General features: G+C 35.6%; 1 pseudogene; it reads left to right on the forward strand.

Annotated features, from left to right (window-relative positions):
* Window positions 1-2218: 2218 nt before the first annotated feature.
* LOC110343393 lies at window positions 2219-3539 on the forward strand (annotated as a pseudogene).
* Window positions 3540-14777: the final 11238 nt, after the last annotated feature.

A 14777-nucleotide genomic window follows, 5' to 3' on the forward strand; every position in this document is an offset into this window, starting at 1 on the left:
ATAATGAACACATGAAGAAGAATTTTCTTTCTGATTAGATATGAGACCTGTTCCACTAGGGGGATTGAATGTCCAATACTCTAAACATGGCCAAGAGGCCATGACTGGAGAGACAATATGTCCTAGCAGAACCTGTTGTTTTACTAAGCGGTCATACTGTCAAACTATATTATAAATTTATGCTTATACAAATAGATTTGTGCTGCCCTCAACTTTGGCCAGAGGTACTTCATTTTACAGTGGGTAGTAATAAATACAGAAACTAATAAATCGTCAGAATACTAAGTATAAATAGCATCAAGTGGTCTTTTGTTGATATGTTAAACTTTTCAGCATCTTATGATCCAAGGCTCAGGAGAGGAAAAGCAAAGAAAACAAGAGCCAGAGAGAATGAAGGACAGACAATTCTGAAACGTAGACTTCTTGACATGACATGATTTTTCTACATATCAATTCACAATAGCTGTACCTACCTGCACAACCCAAAGTCAGTCAAAATTCCAGCATGAGTGGAGGAGGGTTCCCTCAGCCATTATTCTATCAGTGGAGCTATTAGCAGTTGATGACTGCTGAGTGAGAGTAAAATTTAGTCTCCTCTGGGAATGTGGAAGCCAGTGGATGGCTACACATCCATGAAGATATGAATAGCACAAATTCAATTCAGGGGTTATTAATAATAATAAAATAGAAGACATGAAATTGTGGGAGAGATGGGGTAAGGAACACTAGCGGGAGTTGGAAAGAGGTAGTAATGGATGAATAGGACCAATATACAGTATATAAAATTTCCAAAGAATAAAATTTATTTAAAAATACATAATTGTCTGGGACATAATCTCAAGTCATAGTTCAGACTGTCTCATTTGACTTATTACATAGCCCCAGTTGTCACTGACTTTATCATAGTCTACCTGATTCAATGACTTTAGTGCAAGAATTATTGGAGTGAGCTATCATAAGTAGATCACACTCTTCTCATCACAAACTGTATGCAAGAAAACATACTAAATCTTCTGAAATAAATTATGTAGAAAATATATTCAGTGAATTTACTGCTCAAAAATAAGGATGAAGCTGTATAATGAGACAGTCTCAAAAATGGAAGAGAAATAATAAAAAATTCAGAAAAAGAGTCAAATTAATAAAAATAGAGATGAAAAGTTTTTGAGTATAGTATGTCATTGTGTTCAAAGATAATCACTTAGAGGAACCAGGAATGTTAAACATTCAGAGTTTTGTCTTCAAAGAAAGAGATGTATAACCTGTTTTCCACCTAGACGGCTTGGAATGGATGTGATTTATAGCCTGGTAACCTCTGTGCTATATTTAGGGCTAGGCCACATCTGGCTACCCTAGACTCTTGCTACTTAGACCCTTATCTTATCTTGATCATTGTTTCTCAGTCAATAGAACCCATTTTTATGGAAGAGGTCATATTACTTTGAAAAGATTTTCAATGTAATCATATCTTAAGCTTTGTTGTATGCATGGGATTGAGTTATCATCAGAAAAATTGTTTTAATGTGGTATGCTTAATATGCCTAAAATAAACTGGGTGGTGTCATACTCTCAAAGTTTGAACCAAAACTGGCTACTTAGCCATATTGAACTGGATGTCCTTCTTGCCCATGCAGATTGTTATTCTACTGACCATGGTGGTCATAGAGACCCCATGAAAGAGATATTTGGCAACAAATACTAATGGAAATCATAAAATTACTAGGGCTATAACTTCAAAACTCATATTCCATAAAATTGGAAACTCTAGAAGAAATGGATACATCTCTAGGCCATTATGATCTGTGAAATTTAAACCAATACGAAATAAATAATTTAAACATGCCTATAACAAACAACAATGTTAATGCTGTAATTAAAACATGTGTTATAGAAACATATCCAGGTACAGAACTATCCTTCAGTGAATTCTCCAAGACATTTAAAGAATTAACAATGTTCCTTAATGTAGTCTTTAAAATAGGAAAGTAAGAAACACTATCAAAGTCTGTTTTGATGAAGCCAGTATTATCATGGTACCAAAACTAGATAAAGTCAAAACAACAAGAGAACATTATAGGCCCATCTTCCTAGTGAGAATAGTTGTGAAAATTATCAAGAAGAGATCTGTTGGGGCAGCAGCGAGGGAAGAGTGTGTCTGTGCAGGAGAAGGGGAATTACTGCAGCAGTCTTGGAAGCCCAAGAGTGAGGTCTAGCCTGCATGTGTGGTGATGTAATGTCGGTACCACTGTTTGCCCATGCTGCCACCATGTCTGGACCTGAGAAGAAAATGGCAATGGTTAGTTTTTTACATGAACTAGGAGACATAGGGCACATTTGGGCTGATACCTTCTCTATCCCCTGGTATAATCAAGTCAACATGTCTCCATGCACCCACGATTCCTGTAACACTTAGCATGATTTGACCTGACAGTGCTGAGTCTAGAAACTCAGGGGATGAGGTTGGAATTAAGAAGGAAATAGAGAATGTCAAGGCCTGATTGAACATGAAATGAAGAACAGGATCCCTGCCAATTGAAATGTCCTAGACAGATTTTTTAAGAGGCAGGACCCTTACCTGCCCTCATCCTCTGGCTGGCATTGAGGCATTAACCTGCTGGCTACTGCTTATCAGAAATTCCCCTAGGTAGGCATTGTAGTTCCAAGGACATGACCAACACTCAATGTCATGGCAAGCTGACTCTATGGTGCTCATCAAGTTTGGGCTCTGACAACTGAGGATCTCTGATGTATTGTCACACTTGCCAAGATCCAGTTCAACGTGTATCCCAGTGCCATGCACAGATCCTCCCTCAGGAAATGGCAGATGTTAAGGACTTTCTGGAGAAATTCCTGCTTATATGCTAACCATTTCCTGGCCTGCATTGCTGTACCCCAGCTCATAGGATTTTAGCCAGCAAGCACCACATAATCTTGCATCTGAGCCAGTCTAACTTGTCTTCTATCTTTCAAGACTGTCTTCTTCTCACAGACATCTAAGGCTGGTAGCAGAGGCTGTCCATGACTTTCCCTTTTGCCTAGACCATCTGAAAGTCAGCAACGGAGGTAGACTGCTTTCCTTACCCCACTCTTCTGAAGGCAGGGCCCTGGTAGTACTGGGGTAGTGTTGTGAGAGGCAGCAAAAGAAAGGGGTGTAGTCACTGACCTGCTTACTTGGGAACTTACTTACCAGTCCTGTTTTGGTCCCTGTCTTGCAAGCTCTGATTTGACCTGTGGGGCACTCCTGGAACCCTACCTGTGATTCTGCCCTAATAATATTTTCTCTTGGCTCACTGCAGCTGCTTCTCAGTCATGATTGTGCCCTTGCTGGTGTGCTGTCTGTTCGTGAGAAGAAATATCTGTCAGGAGGTAGAGTCTCTTAAGTGTCTCCCCTTAACATTCCATCTCCATCCCCTAACCCTGACTGGAGCTAGACCCTGAGTTCCTGTACCACTCCCATATAGGTCTAGAGCCTGCTAGGATAGGATGAAGTGGGGTTCCAGGCTCTTTTACACCACCCTGTCTTATCCTCCCTTCTCACACCTAAATGGTGTCAGAGAAGTTTTTTCATCTGTTTTTTTTATGGTTTTAGTTAATTTTTTCCTTGTTTTATCCTGATTTTAAAAGAATTAATAATTGTTTCCACAAAAAGTTCTCAACAAAATACTTTCAAGCCAAGTTTAAGGACATGCCCAGTTGGTCATTCATAACAATCAAGTAGACTTTATCTCAGAGATGCAAGGACAGTTTAACATAAGCAAATCAATAAATATGTCAAAAATGCACTCAAGTATATAAACCAAATAGTGATTAGGACAGATGCAGCAAAGGTTTTACAGAATCATGCCCTCCACACTCCTTGAGAGTTTTGTTCAATGAATTTTGATCATATTCACTTCTCTTCACCAATTCTTCCCAGATACACATCCTCACTCCCCATCTGTGGTTCTCTGAATGCAAATTGCCAACATAGGCTCATATATTTGAATGCTTGGCCATAATTGATGGAACTGAAGGATTAGGAGGTGTCATCTTGCTGGGGTAGGTGTGTCCTTTTTGGAGGTTTGTCACTGGAGTTGAGATTTAAGGTTTCAAATTCCCACATCAGACCCAGTCTTGCTGTCTTTCTGCCTATAAACTTTGGATTAGATGTTAGCTCCCAGCTACTGCTTCAGTGCTATGCCTGTTTATGGACCAACCCTATGAAACTTTAAGAATGCCCCCAATTAAATGCATTCACTTATAAGTCACCTTTGTCATTGCATCTTCTCACAATAATAGAACAGTAACTAAGATACCACCCAACTATGTGTTCTTTAAGAAAACAACAACAAACCATCAAGACCTTTCCCCATATTCTTAGGTGTGTGGTCTTTCACTATAGTGTGGTAGACATATTCGGAGTTATATTCTTAGAGAAAACTAACCATTCATATCCCAAAAGCTAAAAGTTGCCAATTGTTCCATTACTAGGGTGGTATTTTGTATCCAACTCCCTTTTCCATGCTGGGATTTGGTCTGGCTTAGGCTTATACAGGCATGCTGTCACAACTGTGAATTCCTATATGTAGCTTCATTGCTGTTTCCAAAACATACTGATTCATTACAGTCTTCACCATCTCTGTCCTTCATGCTCTTTTTGTCCCTTCTCTTAAAACTATCTTTAAGGCTTTGGAGGGGAAACAGTGCATATGTTCCATTTCTGAATGAACATTCCATGGTCTTTTATTGTTTGTGCCTGGGCCAGTTGTCAGTCACTGTGTTGATCATTATCTACCATTGCAAATAGAAACTACTCAGATGAAGGTTTAGAAATGAATTCATCTATGGATGCTATTATAGCTCACAATGCTTGTACCTGGTTAAGATGGATGGTTCATTTCTCCTACTGCAATATATAGAGAACCTTACAAATCTATGAATGCTAGTTCATAGTAGTGAAGCTTATAGATATTAGTTACACCAGCTCAACATTTCCATGTTTGATGGTGGAAGTATGGGGTGCCTAAATGTATAGAGTATATTAGCTTGTGGAAGGTAATGAATAGCATTGAGAACAGGCTTCAGTGTGTGGGAGTTTGTCTATGGGAAGCCTTGGGCCAATGAGTCAAAAAGAGGCAAACCATTTCTAGTACTGGGTGATTTTCATTTGGTAGTACAGTATGTCTTGTTGTGGCATTCAATATTCCATTAATTCCTTTTACATATGTATATATTTTAGGACACTTCTACAGTGGTAGATTTCCATACAACTTTTCAAAAAAGGTACTCAGTGTTAGCTGTCCCTCCAAATAGGTCTATTTTTATGCAGGGAGTACTCTGAAGCTTTTGTGAGTTTATGGGTAGAATGACTACATCTTGCCCAGAAGATGACATTTTATAGTCTTTCTTCCTGTTTTCAAGCTGTTGCATTCTTTCTGTCCCCTTTTCTCCAAAGTTCTGAGTCTTAAAGAGGATAGTATAAATCATTTATTTAGGGCTGAGCATTCATCAGTTATTCTCTGTAGCTTGATCAACCATGAATCTCTGAATGCTCTACTGTTGACAGGAAATTGCGGTTCTCCTATCAAGACTAAGGGTAGCATCCATCTGTTGGCATTGACATAAATGTTTTGATGTCAACTTAGTGCTGTGTCAGTTTATCTAAAAAAGTTTCAGTCCTCCCATAGAGTCTATAATTTTGCCTATCATGGGTTTTTGTCAAAGTATACAAAACTAGGCATGAATTCCCTTTTGTAAATTGGGTCTCTAATCCAATCAGATTACAGTTGTGTCATAATTGAGCAAATGGCTGGTTAGGTATAAACAGCATATTTAAAGTAATGAAGAAAGTGTAACATGCTACAAGAATAGGTACATGTGAATTGATGAAAATAAAAAAGCCATGAAATAGACTCAAACAAATGCAGTTAACTGAGCTTTAACATAGACACAAAGATAATACAATGAAGAAAGAGAAAATGTTTCCATAAATTGTGCCAGAACAGTTGTTCACTAATAAAAATTAAAATGAAACTCAAAGGTCATCTGTTCCATAATACCTCAAACTATATAAACTTCCTAGAAGATAAGATAAAACTGTATGATTTTGATAAGATTTTAATTAGTACATCTATGAAGGGAAAATTATTGGTTGAACATTAATGAAATTAGAAGTTTCTGGTCCGCAATAATGCTATTAAAAGATGGAAAGACAAGACACAAACCAGAAGAAGATGTTTGTGGAACTCACAAGTAATAGAATATTTGTATCCTACTGCTATGAAAAAATTTTATAAGAGAAAAACAGTTTAAATTGTAAATGAACTGAAGAGAGATTTTTTTTGGTTTAAATAGAGTTATTTTAATTATATTCTAAATGTTTTACAACAGTTACTATTATCTAATTCAAGAACATTTTCATTACCAGAAGAGAAAATTATGCATTATTAGCTGTCTGTATCCATTCCTCATTGCCACAAGTCCTGGCAACCAATCAATTACTCTCTGTTTATATAGAATTGTCCAATGTCCACCCATGTTGTAAGGTAAGCCAGGATTTCATTATGGTTTATCTGTGAGTAGTATTCTGTTGATCTGATATACCTCATTTCATTTGTCCATTCATTGGTTGATGGGAATTTGAGTTGTTTGTACTTTAGGGCAATGATGAATGATGCTGGTGCCTTAATCATTCACGCCAAAGTTCTTGTGTGAGCATTCTCTAACTTGAAATTATATTCTAGAAGTAGAATTTCTGGGCATTACTGTAAACCAACATTTTAACTTTTTGAGAAATTTTCAGTTTTCCAAAATAGGTGTAACATTGTACATTCTCAACGGTGATGGATAAAGATTCCAATTTCTCTCCATCATAGATGATGTTTTTCGTTTTTTATTAATTTTTTACACTTTTTAATTATATATTTAAATTAGAAACAAGCTTGCTTCCCATGTCAGGCCCAGCTCCTTCTCCCGCCCCTTCACGCACACTCCCTCCTCCTACACCCCCAGCCCTCCACCCAAACCCCATTCCATTCCCCAGAGAGGGTAAAGCCCTCCATGAGGGATCTCTAGAGTCTGTCATTTCGTTCTGGGGAGGGCTCAGGCCCTCATTGTGGGATTGTTCCCCGAAGTCCTTTTGTGTGCCAGGGATAAATATTAATCTACTATCCAAAAACCCCATAGATTGCCTGAGTCTCCAATGTGGGTGTCAGTGAAGAGAGATCTTACGGAAGAACATCTACTTACAGCAAATAAGCATATGGAAAGAAAACAAACATGATATGTCACTAAAAATAAATATAAATAATACCATTCTAGTACATATCTAATAGTATACTTAAATCTTAATGACTTAGTTCGGCAAATCTTGACAAAGACTATTTAGCAACATAAAATCTCATTCATTGGTGATAAGGATGAAAAAATCTGCAGAGAATTTGAAATTAGTTTTGAAATTTCTTGTTAACCTAAACTTAGCCTTCCTATATGACCTAGCAGTCATACTTTTTGGGATTTGTATAATCATTTTGAACATTTGTAGCAGCTTATAAATGGATGTATCCTATCCTGACTGGACCATCCCAAATAATCAACCAGAGTCTTTTATTAATCGTAAGTTCTCAAATGATAGCTCAAGCTTCTTACTACTTCACTATTACATTTTAAGTTAACCCATAGTCCTTATTTATGCTCTGCCACGTGGTGATACCTTTCTTAGCATGGCACACTCATCTCCTGCTCCCTCTGCATCTGGCTTGTGACTCCTCTGACTCTGCACTTCCTTTCCCATCATCCTTTGTTTGCTCACACCACCTGTACTTCCTGCTACTGTGCTGCTGTCCTATCAGAGTTTAATTAAACCAATTCGAGTGACAACATTTTATAGTGTATAAGAGGATTATTCTACACCAGCAGCTTCATTAATAAATCTGAAATGCTGAAAGCAACTAAGATGTTCTGCAGTAACCAGATGGATAAATGAATGGTGTTATATCTAAATCATGTGATTTTACACAGTAGTACATAAGAATTAGCTTTCAAGGAATGAGGAGACATAGGTATATCTAAAATTGATATTAATAGATGAAAGAGGCCAAAAAGAAAATTATATATAATGTATGATTCTATTTTTGCAGTAATGTCAAATAAACAAAAACTGAGAGATACTAAACAGATTAATGTTGTCATAGTTTCAAAATATGATTTTGAATGGAAGAAATATTTCAATAATTTCAGTGCATTAGAATTCTTATTTATACTTACATGGTAGTGTGTAGTCATTAAAGCCTTTTAAATTACAACAGAATCAGCTTTAATATATATAAATTTAAGAAATCATTTGGTAAGGAAATCCAAAGATAGTTTGAAGAGTACAACAAAATTATATAAATGTATTAAAATATATCATACTGCCTCTTTGAATATATATATTCCTTGGGGTATTCACCAGAGAAGACTGCTCAGATATGGGTTTAAACCAACAGAATGCCTTTATTAGCAAGCCAGTAACTACACTGTGTGCAAGCTTTGTAAATTTTGTGGCTTTCCCAGAACTACATGGACATTGATGTCTTAGGCCTTGATTTTAGTTTTTGGCAGGGGCTGAGTTTTAAACCTCAGTGGCATTTCTGTAATGAATTCAATTGTGTTAAAGTTTCAGAACCTACTGAGATCTGGGGCCTTGATACACACACACAGTCACATATAAACACACACACACACACATATATGTATACTAGATCATGACGTTAGAAAGGGGAACATTGAGAGGAACAGTTACAACAACTTTGTATAATGTTTAATCTTGATTGTTAACTTGAATGGATTTAGAATCAACATGTAAATAAATTCCTAGGCTAGTGTATTTGTGTTATGGTCGTTGAGGTGGGATGACCCACCATAAACATGGACTGCACCATTTCATTATCTGTGGGTCTAGAATGGATAAAAAGGAGTAAACGTTTTAGTAAGGATACTCTGGAGAAACAGATCTGATAAAATGAATCTCAGTCTCTCTCACCCACTCATACACACACACACACACACACACACACACACACACACACACAGAGAGAGAGAGAGAGAGAGACAATGCTTATTGGAATTGGTTATGTTCTGACTATTCCAGCACTTGCTGCCTATGAACGGGTGGTCTAAGAATCCAGAAGTTGTTCAGTCCATGAAGCTGGATATCTCATCTGGTGTTCTGCATAAGTCAGAATTCCAAAGATACAGGCTCTAATACTGGTAAAAGAATGAAGTTGCCAGTGAGTGAGGACAAGCTGGCATCAAGAGCAAGTGCTTCCCTCTCCCATGTTCTTTATTTAGGCTGCCACCAGAAGGCATGGCCTAGATTTAAAATGGATCTTCCATCCTCAAAAAATTGAGAATACAGGTAATGTCTTCCAATTTCAAATAATTCAATCAAGAAAAACCCCTCACAAGTGTTTTCACCCACTCAGGGTTTAGTTAACTCCAGATGTAGTCAAGTTGACAACCAAGAATAACTATCACAAGTTCACTTTTTATCAACCTGACACATAATTATATTTCCTTATATCATATATTGTTTCCAAATGAAAACAATAATGTCACAATTACACCTAACATGGTATATCTATTCTGAAATTGAAGAATTAAGAAATGCAAGGACAAATGATAGGATGTCATCTATTTGATCATAATGATGACAAAGAAAAATTGTTGATTTTTTTCCACTGTGATTACTTCTAGATATTGCTCCCAATTTTCTTTTTAGGCATCCTTTTTTATAGATATGTTTTACCCACCATCATAACTCTAATATATAACCTTAATATTTCTACATTCAAAAATTGATTGTTAAATATTTTACTTTCTGTAATGGAAAGTAAATTCTCATCTCCTAGGAAGCAGTTAGAAAGTAGAAACAGGAAAGTTATATAATTGTAGTTGAAGTTATTTACTCAGTACTTTGGTAGAATTAAAACTTACGGGAAGCCCCAACTTATTAGGACACTGAATTCCTTTTTAATAAGGAAGTATTAAAGGGTGTAGCATGCAAGATAATTTTGGGGGACATGGAATTATCCAGTACTGCAGTGTATGGCAGATACGTGCAGTTGTCAAAACTCATGAAGTTATATACTGCAAAAATGAACTGTAATGAAAATGTAACATGCATGCCTAGTTAAATACCCAAAATTTAGTACATGTTTGCTAAGTGCAGCAAGTGCATAAGATAATATAATATAGAAAAAGTTGTGTCTAGTAGGATATATAGATTTCTTTATCTACACATTTATCTTGTACTAAACAATTTTTTTAATTTAACAGGCATATTTTAAAAGAAGATAATGTCTCCTATTGAGAAAAAATAGAACCCTGAAATATTCAAAAGTATGATAGCCAAACGATCTGTTTTTAGGCTCCAAAATATATGGTATCTTGTGTGCTTTGGGATAAAAATGCCCTTGCCAAAATGTTTGTTCCTATATTGATATCTGAAATTGTGTCACAATATTCTTGCCATAACAATAATGAGATAAAGCCACCTTTTTCCTATGATGTAGGGAATAATTACATATATGTAAACCCAATCTTCTTAGCGTAAGTAGCGTTACTTTTATCTATATGATCTCAGCAATGACTATTTGGTATTGGGAAAACAATTTGTGTGCTCTTCCCTGGCTCTCAGCAGCATTCCCTAGTTGTTTGTTGTTCTTTGTGGAGGGTTGAAGCATCCTGGGCTCTTCACTCCAAATCCATATCTATGTCCATGTTTGCATGTCTATTGGTCTTTTTCCATGTTCAACCCTTCAACCCATGTTTGGATAGTCATATTGGTGAGACATTATAACTGTAACTTTTGAAATTCCTGGGAGACACAATTTCACAGCAAACTCCCTGATCCTCTGGATGTTACAATCTGTCTGGTCTCCTCTTACACAAGTTTCCCTGTCTTAGGTACATGAGTTGTTTTGTAGACTTAGCCATAAGGATTTTGCTGCACAACTCTGCATTTTGATTGGTTGGGGTTTTCTGTAATGGTCTCCATATGCTGCAAAGAGTCATTTTCTTAGTGAAGGGTGAGGACTACAGTTAGCTATGGGTATAAAGAAAAAAATTGGAATGTAGTATGCTGGCTTGGTAAAGTCTTAAAACTTTAAATGCCTAATCATCATAACTTAGTATCTACAATAAAAGAAATAAGTTTTATATTTAATATAATTTTCCGAATAACTCGAAATTTCCTGGATTTAAGGAATATATTTTTTAACTTTGATCTCATTACTTTAATAGCTTTACTGAATTCTAAATATGTTTTGGCATGAATTTTGTTTACTTATCTTAATTTCAATTTGAAGTAAAAATATACATGAAAAATCTCAGAGATAAATTGCCGGATCTGGTGCCATGTCATGCCCATATGTAAAATGATGTAAAATTGGACTGCTCACTTATTTTGACAGTGAATATATTTTGTATGTACTGGTATTATATGTGCTGAACAGGTTCCATTCCCTATGCTCAGCCTTTTAAGATAAATCTATTAGCATAGTAACAATATCAAGGATGGTTTATAATGTCTCCTACTTTCATATTCTAACTCTTCATACAGTTTTGATACTTGGAAGCAAAACATTGAATTGAAATATTTATTCATCAAATAATGAAATATAGGTATCTTTATCATACTTCTTGCTTGACCTTGAGTTTGATCACATGGAGACACTTTTCTGATAGGTCTTGAACTCTATAATTTCACTGTCTTGTCTTTTAGTTTATCCTGATAAACAGAAAGTTCTAAATAATATCGTATCCCACTGATGTTATTATGTTGGAGACTATTCATCTCCTGGGAAATTTAGGAGATCAATTTGAACTTGTTTCTTCAGTTGATTAGAACAAATCATTAATTGCTCATGGAGGTAATGTTGTTAGGTTTCTTGCAAACTCTTGGTGTCATAAGAAAGGCAAAGTGTCTGTTCCAGGTATAACTGCAATTTTGATTTCTGGCACCAGTATTATTTGTATTAGGGGATAATAAGTAAACAGATGAGAAAGTGCATCTTTGAATGAATTGAAATACCTATAAAGGTGAGACTGATCTGAGAGACAAAAATGGAGATTACATTCCTATGCTAGTCAACAAGAAACACCAGAATACTGAAACTGGAGTTATCCATTTGAAAGGCCAAAAATAAGATGAATTAAGTGCTTTTGGCACAAATTTTAATGAGGTAATCATTCTCAGACCTATGCCTTTTTAAATGACTTCTTCCTTAATATCTTATTTCTTAGGAACCTGATACACCATTGTGTCCTAATCATGGAAATATTGAATTACTATGCATAAACACACAATACTGATAATAACCTGATACATGATTGTGTCCTAATCCTGAAACTACTCAATTGCTATGCATAAACACACAGTACTGATAATAAGAATCGAATAAAGGTCAAATTAAAATTCAAGTTTATTTATGGAACATGAAAACAGTGTTTAAATACTATCCTAATTTGTGGTTCTATAAAAAACTTAAACACTGAAAATTAAAGTAATAAACTTAAAATCACAATAAAATCAGGCATACATATTTTCTAAAACTCGCAGAATTATTTTATTATTACTGCTGTGTTATACCATTTCTCATGCACTAATATGGATAGCTTTGCCTAGAATCAATAAAATTGACATGTTATTAAACCCATTCTGTACCTCAGCATCTGGAATTCAGTGCCGAGGCCTTCAGTAGAGTTGAAAAAGAAAATCCACTGAAACACACACACACACACACACACACACACACAGAGAGAGAGAGAGAGAGAGACAGACAGACAGACAGACAGACAGACAGACAGACAGACAGACAGAGACAGAGACAGAGACAGAGACAGAGGGGTAGGGGAGAGAATGTGAGATAAATATTGCATGCATCTACTTCAACTAGATGACTTTAGAGAATTATTCAGTCTCTTTTAGTCTTGTTTGAGTCCTGGATTCCTCATTTGAAAAATGGATAACGTCAACACAAATGTGCTTGTGAACTGAGAAGACATGTAAAGCAACTGTGATGTCTGGTTTATATCGTAAGTTTACTGTCATGTCCTCTTTAGGAGTTCTTGTGTAGATTGATGTTGTTCAGAGTGACTTTCATCACTTTCTTTTCAATAGAGAGGAGAGATTTAGTCCTCTGGAAAAGGAATGATATGTCAACTGCAGGTCCAGTGAGATGTCACTTTTTGTTTTTCATAGTACTCTATTATAGACTGTGCTAAGGTAGCACAAATGCTTATGATAGTTTTCTGTGAAAAAACATGATTCATTAATTTTGATTGGTATTAAACTGCAAACAGAATACATTTCATAACTTCTACTGTCATGTTAAGAGTGGTCATTATTGATTGGTGCTGCATATTCCCCTTATATATCACATTCTTTTCCATATAGACCTCAACATAAAATTTTGAGTTTGATGATTCTATTGATTTCACACCACTGGCTGGTTTATGGCTCTAATTTCAGTTACCTTTGTGACTTTGTAGAAGTTACACCATTTTATACTCTCTGATTGGAATGCAATGTGTGTTTGCAATGATGGCAAATTGCGGCAGTGTATGCTATTGATTTTAGTTAATGAAAAACTTGTTACTCTCCGTTTTTAATGGGATATTGCCAGGATTTTATAACTGTAGGCCTCTTCTTTATGAAGAATCCCAGTACTCTGAAGGATTCTCAAAGCTTATAAGTTGTAGTGAAAATACTGAAAAATTGTCAATATTATCGCAGGGACTGCGATTATAAACTAAACTGGTTTTGCAGCAATAACACTGGGAGAAGAGATTCAATTTTTATTAATAAGCAGTTTACTTGCAGGTTGTGTTCTACTCTTTACTTGCTTTTTCAATTTCTAAGCATATGATAAATGAATATTATAAGTAATTTAATTGCAATATAGTGCTTATCTCATTTACTGCAATTAAATTGAGGTAGAGGGACAAGCTGAAATGACTCTCCTTTCTGGAGATATAGTTCTCATGTACAAACCTTATAGAATATTAAATGGGATTTCCAGAAATAAATAATGTATATATTAAATATATAATCATACAACATATTGAACAATATAATTAAATCTCATGTTATCTCATTCTGTCCTCTCTAGCATATTAATTATCACTTTGTCCATATACCTTAACTACCAATTAGTCATTAGGAACTATTTCAGGTATCAGATTGACTGTTAGGACATTATAGGACTCATGCTGAGTTACAAAATAACTCATTGCTGCATTAAAATCCCTGCATCATTCCTCTCACCTTATTATTGTCTCATAATAAGAAGCATGCTGCAGTATAAGACATTTTGTAAAGACCACATTTAAAATATTTTTATTAAAGTGTGTATATTAGTAACTTTTCTCATTGTGACAAAATGCCTGAGAAAAGCAAATCAGGATTGTTTGTTTTGGCCCATAGTTCAAGTGTAGAGAGTCCTTCACAGTAGAGGAATCAAGGACACCTGCAGTCGGGAAAGTAGCAAAAATAAAGGAATGCAATTGTTGGGTCACTTTCTCTTTTTTTATTCAGTCTAGAACTACTGATAATGGAATGGTGCTACCCATGTTTAAGGTGGGCCATCTTGCCTCAAATAACCTAATACAAACAGAAATATTTAGGGATTTGTTTCCATGTTGATTCTAATCACCTGAAGTTGACAGTCAAGATTAACCATCATACCATGGTGTTATACTTGTTTCTTTCAGTGTTCTCCTTTCTAATGTCAGGATCTACTGTATTATATGTGGTG

Source organism: Mesocricetus auratus, unplaced genomic scaffold (genome assembly GCF_017639785.1).
Source record: "Mesocricetus auratus isolate SY011 unplaced genomic scaffold, BCM_Maur_2.0 Super-Scaffold_100003, whole genome shotgun sequence".
In the NCBI taxonomy this organism is placed as follows: Eukaryota; Metazoa; Chordata; class Mammalia; order Rodentia; family Cricetidae; genus Mesocricetus; species Mesocricetus auratus.